At 38.9% G+C, this 17,656-nt stretch overlaps 1 protein-coding gene across 7 annotated transcripts in view; it reads right to left on the bottom strand.

The window, feature by feature from the left end:
• The window catches only part of GTDC1 (glycosyltransferase like domain containing 1), a 129,793-nt gene that overhangs the window by 96,817 nt on the left and 15,320 nt on the right, over positions 1 to 17,656 (bottom strand). The window lies entirely within an intron of this gene.

Genomic DNA, 17,656 nt, shown 5'->3' with positions numbered 1-17,656 from the left:
TCGCACCCCAGTGCTGCCGTAGCACTCCTGCTATTGCAGTCTGCAACGCTGCACACATCCTTCAGTCATGTAAACCAGGCACAAACAACCCTAACAAGCTGCTATCTTAGCCTTGTATAACTTACCAGGCTATCAGAAAATGAATGTATTTAAATGCGTAATATGCAATCGTGACCCTACTTGTAACCAGTGGCAGATTTCCCTGCATTTCACCAAAAGCATGCGGGCATCTCCAGTCCCCTGGCTACCGCTGCTTTCAAGCAAACCAAACCCTCAACCTACAGAGAACCACAGAGCTGTAGACATTTGTGTTATACATTTCCCATCACAAGGGATAAAAAAGAAGAATTGGGATCAAGTATTTATTGCACATAAAACATAAAGCTTTAATGAACTACTTTTCAACGTAGCATGTTCCTGACTTTTTTTTTTTGCTAGCCACCATTTTAGTGGTTCAGATTCAGAATTTATTTATGCAATGTTTAATTATTTTAAAATCTTTCCTATTTTTTCCTATTTTTATTCCTATTCTTTATCCTATTTTATTCCTATTCTTCCTATTTTTACGTGGATTTTGTGTTCAAGGCTACTGCCAAACCAGCATCACTAATATTAAAAACTTCTGATCCTGGCTGTCAACCTCAAAAATCATGAAATTCCCTAAATAGCCAAACATATATCTCATAATATCACCTATGCTAACACACGCCATTCTTAGATAATCTGTATCTACAGAACAAACGCTTCCTAGAGAACAGATCCTGTATCCATCTTGATCAACTTGAGTCAATGCTAATCTGAAAGGCTTACGAAAGTAAGAGATGAACATTATTGCCTTGTTCATCAAATATTTGATCGTTCTAAAGGGACTGTCAAACAGAATGCCAATTAAGATACAAGCTCGGGTTTATTATGAGCCATACCAAGAGGAAAAAATAGTTTTAAGTAAGTCATTTGTCATGAAGAGTAATAACCTCTGGACCTCATAACGACCTGGGCGCCAGACTCAAAGCAGAGGCAGGAAAACTTCCTACGGGCAATGCAATACCCCTGCTCAGAGAAGGCACTAGAGTGACAAAGAAAAATACAAGCAGGAGAAAACATAGCCCAAGTATTACAAAAATGAGATGAAATGGTTGCTTGGCAAAATTTTGGCTACTTCTGGATTGCATTATAGGTTACCCTTTCCTTTACTGTTTTTTCAGAAAATCTTTCTGCTGTGAGTTAGGAAGAAAACTGAATTGACACAGGAGAGCGTCTATGAACTTGGCTGCGTTTGAATGAAGAGAGGGAAAAAAAAAAGAGATGGCACATTGGGATTGAAAACACGGGAAGCAGCACAGAGCAAGACACAGAAGCAAGAGTGGAAAGAGAAGACAGCGGGGGTGCCAAGGTTAACACAACGACTGGAGAGAAAAGGGCAACGGGGAGCACGACGAGAAATGAGATCCAAGATTCAAGCTTGGACAAAACCACGTAGCTCTGAAATATCTGAACTCGCTCAGATGGACAAAGGAATAACTAGGAGAGGAATATGAAAAAAAGATGGTTATATCCACAGGGAAGGAAAATAATGTTTGCAGTACTGGGTTTGACAAACCGGAGGATTCAACAGCACCATTAGAGAGAGCTGGAGGCTGGCGCCTAGTACGGCAAGAAAGGCCAAAAACTTGGAAAGCTTGCAAGAGTTAGACCCAAATTTTCCCCACTGTGAATGGGAAGGGATAAGACTCAATTAACAAGCAGATCGCTTATCACTGCCCAGCTCATCAATAAACCAGTGCCAAGCAAAAACTTGCAATTACTAGGAAATTCAGATTTAGAGCCTGAAATGACACAGCTTACGTTTCTTACAGCAAAAAATAATAAAAATGAAACCATTTAAGTGGTAATATTATTCAAAAACATCCTTCGTGACTCGCTTGCATTAGCTCACAGCATTTGCAGCATTTAACCCACCAAATATGAGATGCTCTTACACTTGTTTCTTTACTGGCAGAAAAGCTGCTAACTACCAGCGATAACCAATTTCTCCAGCATTATAAGCTTAAATAACACCTGACAGCACGAGTCCCCGCGAACATGCCCACAGAGCAGCCGCGTACGTGGCTAATGGACTCACGCAGGGCACTGGAGGATATGCTGGAGTGTATTTCCACTTAACACCTATTACAAGGGAAAGAAAGGAAAGTTTATTATAATGTAACATGAGACATAAATATATGTCAGTTGTCATTCCGCGTGACATCAACTTTCATTTTACCTCGGGTTATTATTTAAGTAATAAATCCTAACAAGGTGAGCTTTATCATCCCACGGAGTGTATCTGGGAGGTAGAGACACAAGGTGATGGCAAGAACGCTCGAAAGATGATAATTCCTGACAGCTGCTGCTTGAGCACAAGTTAAATTGAACAGTTTATCTCAGCATAAAGATGTTATAAGGTTTTATGTTTAATTTAAAAAAATTAACATAAAACCCAGAGAAAGCAGAGTTAGGCAATCTTTCACAAACACGACATACTACAATCACTGTATAAGCTGGATTAGTACTTATTACCATGCTACTAGAGAATTAAGCTGTTTTTAGACCACCAAAGAGCTTTAAATTGCAACTTTTGTCTCTGTAAGAGAAACCTATATTTAAAACGTCTGCTAAATTCAAATTAACAGCTACATCATTAACTTACCATCTCACACCCCCCCCCCATTTCAACTGCTATTATAGTATTCTTATCTAGACCTATCAACACTACAACATATAATACATACAGTACTCTTCTGTACTGCGCGAATCGTCACAAAACCTGTGTTGAAGGTCACGTCTCTAACGCAACTGCCCTAGCTCCCCTCTCCGAAATATCCCCAAGTATTTTACTGCGTTACAAATGACCTTCTTCTATAGAGCAGGACCATCACACGGGCGGTAGCCCCACTGCCTTGGAGGCTGGCCAAATTTCCGGGCCACCATCCACACAAGCTCTAGTCTTACACTAAGCTTGTGCTTAATCTGAATCTTTTCATAGTCCTGCTGACTTCTGAGGAACTACTGGTGTAAATTAAGTTAAGCGTGTGCTTAATTCATACAAGTATTCGTGGGAGGGAAGCTGAGCATCCTCGTGGGTTCAGATCCACGATGTGTCCCAAGAATGCTCTGACCTTTGCTATTGTCTTCCCCAGTATTTTACACCAAAGGACTGAAAATCAGTAAAATATAGAAGCCTTTACCTTTTTTTAACCAGCAGCAGACAAAATGACTAATACAGGTTTCTATTTACATCAAGCAAATTATGAAAGTAAAGGTGCTAAAGTGTTCTTATTTTGCTTTATAAATCTTCTTTGTGTCACATAACCACGATTTACTGTTTTATGGCACTGCCCTAAATCTTTCAATTAAATTCCCACGCAACTTAACTAAAAACACATTTTGCCTTCCCCTTGGGAGACCACACAGGGCATATTTATATATCTATGGATACGGAGGCTGAACTCTCCAATTCACCAGGCTTACAGCACAAAGCATGTTTAAAACAGCACTGATTTGTACTGAAATATTCCCTCTGTCTGGCAGAAGCTCTGCCAGGACGAAGGACTGACGGCCACGGCCGCCGTTCGCATCGCAGCACAGGTAACCCAGCTCTCCCTGGAAAAGGAGGATTACTGTAGGGTACGATCCTGCAGCAGCAATGGGGACTCTCCTGCACTGCAAATGAAATCCAAGGCCATAAATCTCTGATGCAAGACAACCACATTCGCAGTAAAATGAGTCTATGATTGAAGATCTGGCAGTCCAGAAAAGAGGTATGAGCACTCTTCGTTTCCCAGATGCAGATTACGATAAAACAGAGTTAGATTTGGATATCGCTACAAATATGAACCTTTTAGGGGGATACAGGTACTATAAAAAAAACCCCAAAACCTGTTCATTAGTTGGCACTGACTGAACTGACATTCATCCATCCTTCAGGAGGGGAGTGTGATGCTGAAAGAAGAGTTTTTGCACCAATCTAGAACCAAAACCTCGAGCACTTGGAGGCATCAAATCCCACTGTACTTCTCACAAGGCACTGACCACTTTGCTCTCGCCAAGCCCCAAATTATACTGTATCTGCAAGTACATTTCTTTTTCCTGAAATTTCAAGGGGCAGGCCAAATGTCATACAGCAGAGTCTTAAACCCTCAGATTTTTATCCCAAATACAGTTTTATTCCAGGCACGGTTCTTGTGCACTCAGCAGAGTGAAGTCAGGGTGCCACCAGCAACCACACAGGCACCACAACCCAACAAATCATCATCCATAACCCTACAACACAGAACACAGTCATGCCACTGCTGAGGGCTACATTTTCTCCAGTTGATCAGAAACCAACCAAAATTCTACAGCAAATAACAGGAGCCGTTAGGGGAACCATTTGCGGTGAGATTAGGGGCAGCTCATCCTTCTGGTGAAGGCAAGTAGGGTTGGGATAGGAAGAAGTACTGAACAGTGCTCTGCTACGTTGCCTCCTTAAATGTCAGAGAAGTACAGAGCAAGGACAAGACAAAAGGTATGACCATAAAACACATCCACCTTGAGAAACAAAGGCTTCAAAGACCACGGTGTCTTCACGATCCTCAAGAACAAACCTGATGGCTTTAGCTCCTCCACCTCAGCCACCATCATACAGTTTCCTTCATTTCAACCCAGCATGGATTTAGTTTTCTTTTTCAAATGTAAACGTATATCAAATAGCATTATTATTATTGCCTGGAATGTTAAACAGACCAGTTATTTGTGTTTATTATTACACCCATTTTTATATGATCAGCTTGCAGAAGTTGCATTTTTATCACTAGACCAAGAATACACAAATTGCAATCAGATATAAAATGCTTTTCCATTTCCCATTAAACAATAGATTACTCCCAATTTCTGAACAATAAATACTAATAAGTGATAATATATGACAGTATACAGTATAATAAATAATAAATTAACAATAATTTTTTTTACATGGAATGTACAAATGTCAAAAATGCTTATAGGTATTATAATATATATCTCATAAATTAAGGGTTTCTAGATAGAGCATAATCTGAAGTGTTTACAGATATAATTAAGTCTTACTGTTTTAACGTTCTTTATTTTTCAGAACAAATCACAAGGGTTGTCATGCCTTTCATCTTAATTAGGCCATGCGTTTGTGTTATTTATTTGTTATGTACTTTCATAAATGTCTACAAATATTAATTGTAAAGAAAAGTATTTTTTCCTCATGCTGTAATTACTATATGTACATACAGTACACAGTGATAAATATTCATGGCTGCTACCAGTTCAATGGTTTTGGATTTGGGGTTTGTCTTGTATACTAAAATACAGTAGAAATGAACAGCTTGTTTGAACTCATACTGCCAATCCCTTTTTAATATTTTGATTCAAAAATGCATTCTCCCTCCTTCATTTTATAGTATGTTATTTCAGACTATAGTTAAAACTCTTGTTCCTACTGTGAGGGACCTTAGTTATGTCTTCCAAAAGAATTTACTGCCCAGAAATCAAATGCATTTTCCCCTTCTTCATATATACCATACCCCAAACAAACCTCTGAATTCTCTGCATGCACATCTGCTATTTGACACAGCTGGAGTAGAAGGTGGCTGTGTTCCCAGCCCCACTATTTCTCGTCCCACCCTTCCCCGTGTCTCCTAATGCCACCCAGATTTTCAGACCTCTGTTAGGACCATGGGTAAAGTTCTTGAGAACCTCCCGTCTCTACCTGCTGAGCCCACTGATGTTATCCCGCAAAACTAGAAATGGGGCTGAAGCTGAGTAAGAGCAAATCTCTCACCTTTAAAATATTCAAGAGGTTACACAAATGCATTATTTATTTGTAAATTATTTGGGTTCTCTCTCAATTCCTTCCTGAATTTTCATCTCAAATAGCTGAAGGGAACATTCACATGCAATCCAACCTTACGATCCAATTTTGGGGGCCAGATCCCCAGCTGACACAATTGGTTAAGAACTAGCCTTAAACACTTACCACTATTTTCGATGACCTTTAACTCAAAAAGATACCGAAAAGGATGTGAAAACAGTTAATCAAAACTACTTTTCTATTTAACACTAAGTAGTAAGCTTGAAAGAGATTCTCTCACAGATAAAGACTTTTAGACGTTTGAGGGGGGAGTATTTGGCTTGGATTGCTTTGGGTTTTAGGCAACAGCACTGAAGCTTCTTGAATTTTATTAAGTGTGTGGTACTATTTTTTTCCCCCTGATTTGTAATTAAATTTTGCTTCAATTAATTACTGACAGATGCACATTTTTACTTTAGTGGCCAGATTGTTCACCATGGGCTACATCGTCCTCCCTGTTTCCACAAAGGGAGAGGTCAAGACCAAGCAGCTATCGCTGCGGTGATGGGGGAAAAGAGAGAGCCATGAATCCACATCATCTTCCTCGCTCAGATTTCACATTGTCAGCATTAAATAATGACGCGAAGGCATCTGATTAGAGCAGAACACAAGGAAATCAGAATGACCCACTAGTGAAAAGGAGCTATTGCTGGATGGTCTATGAGAGATACATGGACTAACTCTGCTCAAATATATGCTGTGACGGAGGAAGAAAAAGAAAGGACGAAGAATAAGAAAGGACAGTGTCTGAAGGCAACAAATTCACCAAGGCTAAACACACAGGATGCAGTGATATACAGTGAAAAGCCTTTTTTAAAGAAAAAGACTTGTAAAACTCATGTTCTACTCAATTAGGTAACATTTAAACAGCATTATTTATTGTTTTAAAGTCTACAAATTTGTTTCATTGGGTATCTTATCTGTCCAACTCTGGAGAAAAAACAAACACGTCAAATGACTGGCATGAAAAATGCAATATGCCCAAGAGGTTGTAGCAACGTGGAGAAGTCCTAAGACTACACATAACACCACTACTATTCAGTAGCAAATCTGAACAACAAACTTTGAGGACCATTAATTCCCATCATCTGGTGTCAGTCTGGATCCAGGATGACACAGAAGAGACAGTCAATGTCATGGATATATGAACCTCACTGCAACCAAGATTGATTTATACCACTGAAGGCGAATCAAACTCAGTGCCGCACAGACTCACCAAAATAGTGCGAGTTTCCCTTAAGAAAGGTTTATATGAACAGATACTCTAAGGATTGAAGGGTAAAGTAAAACAACGGCTGACTTTCCTTTATTTTAAAAAGTTTTAACAAACTCAAAACTCAGATCTTCTCCCAGTTTTCAGGTTTACACATTTTATATTTTAAAACAACAGAAGTCCCACTCACTTTGAACAATCACAGAGAAGACGAGCAGGGTTTTAGCAAACTGGCTAGCAGTTTTACATTTCAAATGCCCCAAAAATCCTGTTCTCCAAAGTATTTCAGACTGTTTTATATGTTGCTTTATGCACCTCGATATCTTAACACTTCTCTACAAATCTGAAGACTATCGCTAAAAGGAACTTAGTTTTCTTAGCAAAGAGATTTCACATTTTTCGTATACTCCATGGCTCCGATTTCATCTCGCACAATCTATAAACATCAAGTCCTTTAAAAATACTTTATGGAAGCTCTTAGCCAATTTTCCCAAAAAACTCCCACTGCAGAGCATCAACCCAAGGCATAACTACTGCCTACGAATGGGGACCTCAGGAAAAGCAGGATTCTTCCCAGAAAACTAATACAGTCCTCGAAAAAACTCAGACTGTCATAAAACCTGAGCAGCTGGCAACTCTGTCACCATGAAGTATCCATATGGAAGACCGAGATGTGTCAAACTACCCAAAACGAGTTTGGATAGTGCAGAAGATGGAATAAATAATTCAGTATCTTCAACACTTTCAACAGCAGGTAGTAGATATGCTACCTGCTTCTACAACGTGCCAAAATGTAACATGCGAGTGAGAGCGAGCGAGAGAATGTGAGTATCTCCAACCTGTTTTCCTGAGGATATTTTGCTCGAGGAACTTCTCTTTTTAGAGGCATATGATCTGTATCAGATGTTTGTCAGGAGCAGGCAGCACTACAGAACATTAGGAATAACTTAGTGATTTTAATACATATTCACAAAGTGCATACTCCTTCATATACATACATTAAAAAACCCATATCTTAATCAAATATTACAAAAAAATATAAGGAAAGTGCAAATATTTATTTCTCCCAACTGCCCTTCACACTAGGACAGTATTTGTTGCTGCGGCCGAGTGGCAACTTTCCTGCCTTCTTATAAACTGAGCGAACTATTCAACGTGATCAGTGAACTGGCCATCAGAACTACAACAGAAATGTTTCCGCTCCATGTTCATGCAATAGTTCAACTATAAAACTACATTGTGCAGTGTCAGTCTTCTTCCTTCTCTTCCTACAAGAAATTGCCACGTGGTGGTGCATAAACGTACATCACTTATAATTACAGAAGATAAAGTGACGCTCCTGGTCCCTAAGAAATTAAAATAAAACTATTTAATGCTTAAGAGTCTCCAGACCTGTATTTAGAGGACCAAACCTCTACCGCCATGAAGATATTTATCAATCAGCGCTTCACCAAAAACACAGGGACAGCAGGTAGACCAATATTCAAAAGCATATCAGTAAGGAAAACGTCAGTCTTCGTGTATTACACACTCTTTTCAGCCACTAGACTTTCTTATTAGATATTTTTTTAACTCGGCAAAGCCCAGACTCGCTACCAGATTTGAACGATTACAGCGAAATGGCTGAATGACCGACTGAAGTGAGATTTCAAAGAAGTGAGACAAACACTCTCCTAAACTCAAAAGCTGCCAAACATATTTCATCAGACTTTCAAAAAATAATTGTTTTGTCTGTTCTGAATTAAGCTTTAAGTGCTTTAAGAGAGGTTTCTCTACAAACATGGCTAAAGATCACAAAAGGGGAGCATTTGGATTGAATGTAACCCTTCAGTCATATATTTATTGAATCAAACTTGCATCATGCCTGGCATATACCATAAGCTGTTTTATTGCCATTTACATAACACAATTTTAAGCGTAATCTGTATTGATGTCCTATCATTTTATTTCACGTGTTATCATAACAGGACTCTATCTATGATGCCACCAGCAAAAGAAAAGGAATAAAAAGGTGTCAGCTCTGCAGCCTGGGCAAGGCAGTTTGCAGCTCCTGACATGGGACATAGGGGACCAACGCAAGAGCAGAGACACAGAGGAGAGAATTCAATGAAAAAGAGAATGTGCTAAAATTGTGAGAGAATTGGACAGCTCTGAAACTGAAGCCTTTTGCCCATGTTTTAAATAGCCTCCAGCTCCTGGCTGAGAGGTTTGCAGGGTTAACAACCGCACTAGCCATTTACAGTCATGTTAAAGTCAATTTTTACAACACTGATGCATTCCCCGAGTAAGCAAACTGAAGCCTAATGCTGCAGCATTTTGAGATTTTCCCTACATGGAAAAATCCAATAATAAAATAATAGCCTAACAGTAATGCTTTTAGGCTTCCAGATATTTTACAAATTATGTTTTCCCAACACCTCATGTGCAACTCTGGTATCCTGAAACTTCTGAATTCCTTTTATCATTAAATCAAGCATCCAGTGCTGAATGCCCGTTATTCCCCGGCAACGTGCAGGAGAAATACACGCCTCTGGGGTTGAAGTCCTACGTAACAAAGTCAGAAGAACATACAAGATGCTTTCTAATCGTTAAGATTAAGAAACTGAGGCCAAAACTTGCTTATCGAGAGCCACAAAGAGACCCAGTGCCACAGTGAGAACTCAGGAGCCCAAGCCAGGGTTGAAGATAAGTGAGTGTCAGGGTCTAGCGATTTAATCAACCCGTATACGATCACGTCGCTGCCTACATATCTTATGGACCCTGCTCACCACAGTACCTGACAGAGGTCCTGAAATAAAACATTATCTTCGTGAGACCGTATGCAGCAATTCAGTATTTTCAAGTATCATATTTTAAGGCATAGATAGTACATGTATACGCACATACGTTTGCGTGGATGCGCACACAGATATACAACACATATACATAACACACATATACAGTACATACTTACGTATTTTCTACACTTCTATCAAATTCCACCATAAAACTGTGAAGCATTCTGAATTAAGCTATTGAAACTGTGGCCAGGAAAATTGTTGACAACAGCTGATTTGTTATTGGGAAAAGATCATGCATCTTTCCGTCACAGAAAGCTAAAAATCTGTTCGAGGTGGCTGGCCGACAAGCTTTCGTATCTGCAAAAACTGAGCAAAGAGAAATAGTTTTGGTCAAGGTCACCAAATAATACAGTTTTTCCAGAAATGCCTTTGGACTACACGTAAAACCTTTCAGGGGCTCCTGAAAAGGAAACTTTACTCAAGCTATTTGTCAAGATGACTGGAGATGTTCTTTGGAAAGTATTTCCAAAAAAGTTCTGGAGCGCTGGTAGCTGTACAATCATATGGGATTAATTTTCTGTATATATCTCTATATATTGCTGGAAGAAACAAATTAACTTCAAAATTCAAAGATCTTTATACAGCCCTGCGCTCTTAGGTACAAATATTTAAGTAAGCTCTACTTCCTGTCAAACACTGAAATGGATATTAAATTACATTAAATTATTATAGATACAAGTAGTAACATTTCTCTTCTGCTTTCTCCGTGAGCTCCTGCATCTTGGCATTTCTTGCACTGAGTATAAAAGATAATTTAATATTATCTGTGATCTAAATTCCTGCTTCTATTAAAATACTAAGCGTGTGCTGGGCATATAAACGCCTGCCCAGAAGCATGTGCCAGAAGAAGTCTCACGAATATCCCCCGTACGGGGTGACTCTACAAACTGGCTCAGGAAAACAGTATTTATTTACCATGTTCCTTCCCCCAACATCTTGCCATGATTTCAGGATGCCATCCCTTCATTCACCTTTCTTTCTTTTTTTAAAAAGAAATGAGTAAATAAACAAACCACCCAGAAGGAAGGAATTTAACCATTCCAGCCCCAACTGAACCCAAACCCCCCCACTAAGTCCTATGACTACCACCTCTATGTGCTCAGCGCGGCGGGAGCTGCCCCAACCTGCAGGCACACCGAGGGGGGGAAATGCTCCTCTTGGCCTCATATATGATATTAAAGAAAGGAATATATTTAGTGGTTTTTTTTAAAAAAATATCTATATAACGGGAAATTTCCCTCTCTCTTTCTGATGCAGGACCTGTGGATTGACTTGATGAGAGAGAAGCAAACCAGTAGATGAAGCATAAAAACCTAATTTCTTCCTATCTTCTTGCTCCTGTGTTTGGATAAATTACCACAGATTATTAGTAGAAAGTACAAAAACAAGGAGGAGCCAGGGAGCAGTTAAGAATATCAAGCCAAAATTACATCCATCAGGGTGATACAGTGCAGTGTTCTGACTGGTCCCACCATGGACCTCCTAAGGGCTACTGTTCCAAGGAAAAATTAAACAAGATTATGCAGAAACCGTTGAAGATTGACATTTTCCAGCTTTGTGTCATGTTACATAATTTGAATGACTCTCAACTTTTAGAAACATCTAAGGAAAAGCGAATGAGGGCTGTAAAAAAAAACCCAAAACCCACCTCATAAGAAGTAAGACTCTTTAGAAGCAGAAGAGCCACCCCTGTTGAGTATCACCCATGGTAAGAAGAGCTAACAATGTCCTTAAAAATATATGCTTTTTATTACAAGTTTAATATGAAAAATGCTTATTATTCTATTACAATTTTGACCGGTGACGTTACTCAGGTTGTGCCTATAGGTCTTTGCACGTCCATCTCACAAGAGTCGCTGATGAAGCCCAGGGTTCCCACCACAGCTGCTCTCCCAACCACACCACCTTCGAGGTTCAGAGTTACACAACCCAAGGAGGGCTCAGCTTTACTGAAAGGATACAGTCCCGAAACTACACAGAAAGAGCTCTTCAGAAATATGGAAAAAAAGACGCAGGATTTTTTTTTGAAGTTACCCTAGAAATTCGAAGCAGCAAGCACTCAACCTCCCTCTCCTCTCCACTCACAAGCACTTACAGAAAGCCTGTTCTTAACCCTTCTGCACAAAATCCCCTTTTATCTTCCATTTATTTTCATTTTTACCTGAAAGGCAGAGAAGAGTTGGGCTTTTATGTACAACGAACACGAACCGGACTTTTTTGCAGCACATTAGACTGTGGTCTACTTCCACCGATGGGAATGCATACGTGAATTGCCACAAAAATAACAATTTTGCCCTTCTGATTTAAGTATGGCATATATTTAATGTAACGTTCATCTATACATGTTCTCACTGTTTAAGAACTCGGTGCAGGTGTTATTAATAAAATAAATTTATTTTTAAAAAGGATGCTATTCTATAAGCTTTGAAGCTCACACATAGTCTAACTTAACCCAGCTTGGGCTCATCTGGTCTTTAAATGACTTCTTTCATGTGGTCAGCCCACGAGCCATACGTACTGCTGCTCAATCACGCCACTGTACATCGTCAGCGTGAGGATGATTTGCATGATTTGCATTTCCTGTCCCGTTTGAGCTTCAATGAGCTCTAAGCACCACGTACAAAAGAAACCACCGCCAAGTAATGCAAAGATTTTAGTTAAACCAGATGAGACTATTTTAGTCAGGCTGCCAATACTGGGGGGGGGGGAAATGTCTCAGGGATATCCTGTTAAATAAGGATTTATTTGGAGGGAATCTGTACCTTATATTTTAAAAGTAAGGGTATGAATCTAAAAGTTGTACGAATTCCTTAATAAATATGGCCTAGCAGAAAATAACCCATCGAGAACATGGGGGTTTTTTTCAATGTTCCTTGGATTTTGGCACCACATTATGTTAGTAATTTATTTATTTAATAGTACATAAATGGGTTCTGATTACATTAGTTTTCCTACCATATAAAACTAAATCTAATTAAACCGAATTCACTGATTGTTGGTTAAAATTTCTCCCTATGTAGAAATCTTTTATTTTATCACAAATGATCAATAAAAGCTGTTGGACAAATAACTATGATAGAAACAGCATTACAGTGGGCTTCAATGAATAAGTACTAAAGTGGAAAAAAAAAAAATGTACCAGAGCCTCGTTGTCATGAAAAACAGAGACAGATGGGGAGACAGACCTATATGATGCTACAAATAGATGAATATCTTGTAAGGATTTCAACAAATGTTGTAAGACCTAATCAAAATTTTAAAAACTACAGATTCGCTTGTGCTGCTGTACCGAAGTTCACCTGAAATCCAAACCGTAATAGAATCATTACTAACATTATCAAAGTTTCAAAAATAACAATAAAAATACAGAGCATCCGTAAAGCCTTTATAGGATCTTTTCTCGATAATGGCACAATTAATGATGCCATTATTTAGTACAAACCCTGTGTTAGTACAAAAAAAGATTAAGAAAGTTTGCTTTAATAGCTACTTTGGAAACAAGGTGTATCCTCTTCCCAACTTAAAAACAAAAGGGGTGCATGTAAACTTCATGTACAATACTGTATTTTATAGTAAGCCTCTCTTTAAAAGGGGAGATAAATTCAGACACTGGGAAGATTAATAAATAATAGCACGCTGATACAGTGAACTGCATGTGACCAGCTACAGGGCGTACATCACGTATGCCTGATAGCGACCCAAGACTGTCTGCTCGAGCACTCAAGGAATCTGCATATAATCATGCTTAATAAAAACCACAGAAAACTCCCACTGCTGTTGGTTCCAAAGGACATTCATTTTTAGAAAATCAAGTTGCGTCTTCATTTTTCTCTATTGTTCAAATGTAACCAAATAGAAGTGGTGGCAGAAACTGTAACCGAGGGGTTAAATTATGTCTTGAATACAAAAATTCCACTTATTCCACTGTTGTCTGCAAATCCACAGTCAAGAGCAACATTTAATCACAACATGGACTTTCTATATTGTGACTGTAAGATTTAGTAATCGAAATGGCTACCATATTAAAAATGCATTCTGTCATTTTTCCACTTAGAGATCCCCTGTATAATGCTCCTATTTAAAGGTCAGCTAATTTTATTATGGAAAGTAACTAATAACCTTTATTAATTCTTAGGCTTGCTGTTTTCTAGCACGTCAACCAAATAAATAATACACTGAAGGAAGACACAATACAAGCCAAGCTGTTGAATACTCTCTACTGTGTGGGCAAAAATCTGTATCTGCACTAGACAAAAGAGGTCATTAGAAATTTAATACGTGGGTTTTGCTCTGGAAATTACGAAAGCATGTATAGCTGGAGCTTCTTCAAAGCCAGGCTGCTGGTCCTCCCCCAAGCTCTGGGATGCTGAGACCATCGAATGAGGTCCTAAGTCCAATAGTGTCCAAGCACAACCAATAATCCCAAATGTTATACAGGACCTTTTTTTGGGGGGGGTCATTTCCTGAACTTGCAGGACGTGCACAACAGTGGAGAACATAACTAGGAATTTTCTTACAAACTTTTCTGCTGTCTTTAATTTAATAAAATGACTGAACAACAAGAAAATATCAAAGTTAAAAATATATGTATTTATATTTTATTCTCATGACATCTCTTGTATGGGAAGCATTATTCATGTTGCACACTTTATAAAATGATGCCGGAATACCCAGTGTTTTATTATGTAAAGCGAAAGTGCTTAAGTAGATCAGAATGCAGCATTATTCACGATCAGCCTTTCCCAGCACACTGCTTTGGGTGAGTTTGTTCCTAAGAAACATTACTACACTTGAAACTAAAAATAAATACCTATTTTTAGCTATTTAATCACATGAAGAAAAGACACAGTTTGTCTCAGTCTTCTTTAATTTACAAAATAATTCCATAATGCACCCTGCGCCTATCTCATGAAAATCCCTGGCACACAACCTCCGGGCTCGCACACCGGGAGCCACACGCCGGCTGCAAGTGGAAGCAAAATGGGTTTTAAAAGATTCCAGCAACAATAGTCTTGTGACTAAATCAGAAACAGAAGCAGAAGTCATGAGCCAAACAGATACCTATCGGTTTCCTTCAGCTTAATCTGATTAAAACATGGCTCTCAAAAATGTTAAATAGAATGCCACGTCAGAGAGCAGGCAAATGATAAAAATAGTTCATGACAGGAAATCATTATTAAACCAGCATTATTAGTGTATCTGTTATGGAAATTTCCCTGTAATTTCTCAAGGTTTCCCCTTATGCTTTTTCTTGAGTTACCCATTACACTTTTTTTTTTTCTCCTCAATGGCGTGTAAGTTTGAGATGTAAAAAGAAAATTATCACTGCAATTTTCCAACTATACTCTGCTCAATACCATCTCAAGTGTGTCATACATCATCTTGTCATTCACTTTAACAAGAAATCACGTAATATTCAGAGGCAGAAAATAATCAAAAACGGGCAAGTGCCACTACGGCAAAAACACCTTCATATGCCATCGCTGGGAAAAAAAAAAAAAAAAATCTTAATTTCAAGGACTTTCATAATGAAAGCATCTTAAAAATATTTACGTGGGGGGAAAAGTTTCTATGTAAAGCTGCTGGGAATGACAGGAGAGCCGTTCCAGAGTCCACCAACCAAAATTAGAAGCACAAAACTTTTCATTACATACTATCACAGATCAACCTTAATGTTTTAAAAAGCTTACACAAATAAAATTCAGCTCCCGAAAAATTAAACATGAAGTCATTATTACTATCTTTCCTACTATTACCATCCCTCTCACAACCATCCTCTGGATTGTCGTGCCTTTAGAGCATTAATTAAAATACAAACTAGACTTGCAGCATCTTGTCCCACATTTAGTTACACAATCCAGAAAAAGCTTTTACAAGAAACCAACCAAACAACAAAATAAAGACAAAAAATACTTTTACAAGGTCTTCTCTTACAAGGCTAACTCCAATTACTAAAACCCTATTTCTACATGTTGAATAGACTTCGACAAACTTTAACAGCCACCCCCAAAAACCTTTGGTTTCTTTTTAAAGTGTCACTGGTGGGGAAAAAACCACCATCAATCAAATTAGCTGTCTTTTCATTGAAAATAGGCATTTCATCTCTAATGATGACTCAGGCTTCCCCGAAGAAAAAACATGATTTAGTTGACCATTGACGCGGTGACTTTCCAGCGGAAGGATACCCAACGCCCCTCCTGCACCACCCGCTCATCCTCCTGATGACCCCTTCGCCGAGCAGCCTCCCCACCGCTGCGCGTGGATACTCAAAACACCAGCAGGTTTTTAAATTTTAAGGCAGACTCAGAATTATTTGCCCCTGGCACGTGGTAAGCCAAACACGTGACGTGGGGAAACAAAGAGGTACTTCACAGACATATCTAGACAGAACCTGGGCTGGTCTTTAATCAAACTCTAACTACTGCCCACCTAAAATCCAAGGGTGACACCGCCTCACAGGAATAATGACAATTTTTAAAGAGAGTAGAGTCACCATATGTTTTACAAGTGTTTTTTAAGACCTTGGTTTTTGTCCTGGTTGTTGGCATATTCATCCCGCAACTGCCAAGCTATATCTGACTCAGCAGGAAAGGGAACGTGCACCCTATTTACAGCGGTGCTTAAACCTTATTCCATAAAGAGTCTTCCAAGAGCGCTCACATCTATTCTTCTTAATATCCCTCCCACATTAAGAAATGATTATCTAATACAGGGAGTAATCAGCTCATGGTCTTACTACAGTCATCCTCCTTGACAAAGCAGGGAAAAAAATACCCAACTGTGAAGCATTAGAAAGTCAAGGTTCAAAACATCCACATTTATTGAGATCAATGCAAATTTATTTAGATCTCAGTGCAACAAGACCAAGTGCTGTCTCTTGATACAGAAATGCCTGGCTGCTGGTTGATTCAAAGCCTGTATTTCTGCAATGGGCCTCTACCAGGACACGTGCAATGTCACAGCGAAGGATGCACAGCCTGAAACGCTGGAAGAAAAGCTGGCTACAGTTAAACGAGAACTAGTTTTAATGTTAACTTTAACATTTTACCATGCCAGAACATGGTGAAACACAGAAATTTCATGCTAATCTGCCATCAGAATTAAATAGCTTCCTAATCTGAAATACCAACATAGAAGTACAGACTAGTAGATTCATTTATTACATATTTAATTTATTTATTTACTAATAAGAACAGGCCATAGGACAGAGCCAAGCACACCCTTCCAGGCAAGAACTGAATGGGCAGAGTGCAAGTGTGCACCAACAGCCATCCGGATCGATGCAGATTTGTTCGCAACACGCCTTTTCTCATTTCATACCCCCTTTCAGATCTGTTTTCTCTGTATTACCCGAGGAAACGAGACATGCAAGGGGAAAATAGGCATTCTTGTAGTTCTTCAGAGCAAAAATACGTAATGTGTAGAGTTATATGGAGAGCCACAACACCTCCAATCACTGAAGGCTAAATGAGTCATCCACTTCAGAAGAATGACCAGTAATTAAACCAAGAATCTGTAAAGCTATTACGTGCGAGTATCAATTTCAACCTATGACAATGAAGGGAGAGAAGCTTCCTATGTACTGAAGCCGTCGATACATCATACAGTGGAGTCGCTTGCAAAATAACCTCTCACCTAAGGAAATTCTTCTCCTTAGGAAGCCAAACAAAAACAATCTAAAATATTTATTGCCATCAATTTCAT

This window comes from Gavia stellata, chromosome 8 (assembly GCF_030936135.1).
Source record: "Gavia stellata isolate bGavSte3 chromosome 8, bGavSte3.hap2, whole genome shotgun sequence".
In the NCBI taxonomy this organism is placed as follows: Eukaryota; Metazoa; Chordata; class Aves; order Gaviiformes; family Gaviidae; genus Gavia; species Gavia stellata.
The sequence above is the reverse complement of the archived record's forward strand: the minus strand, read 5'-3'. Positions and strand labels throughout refer to the sequence as shown.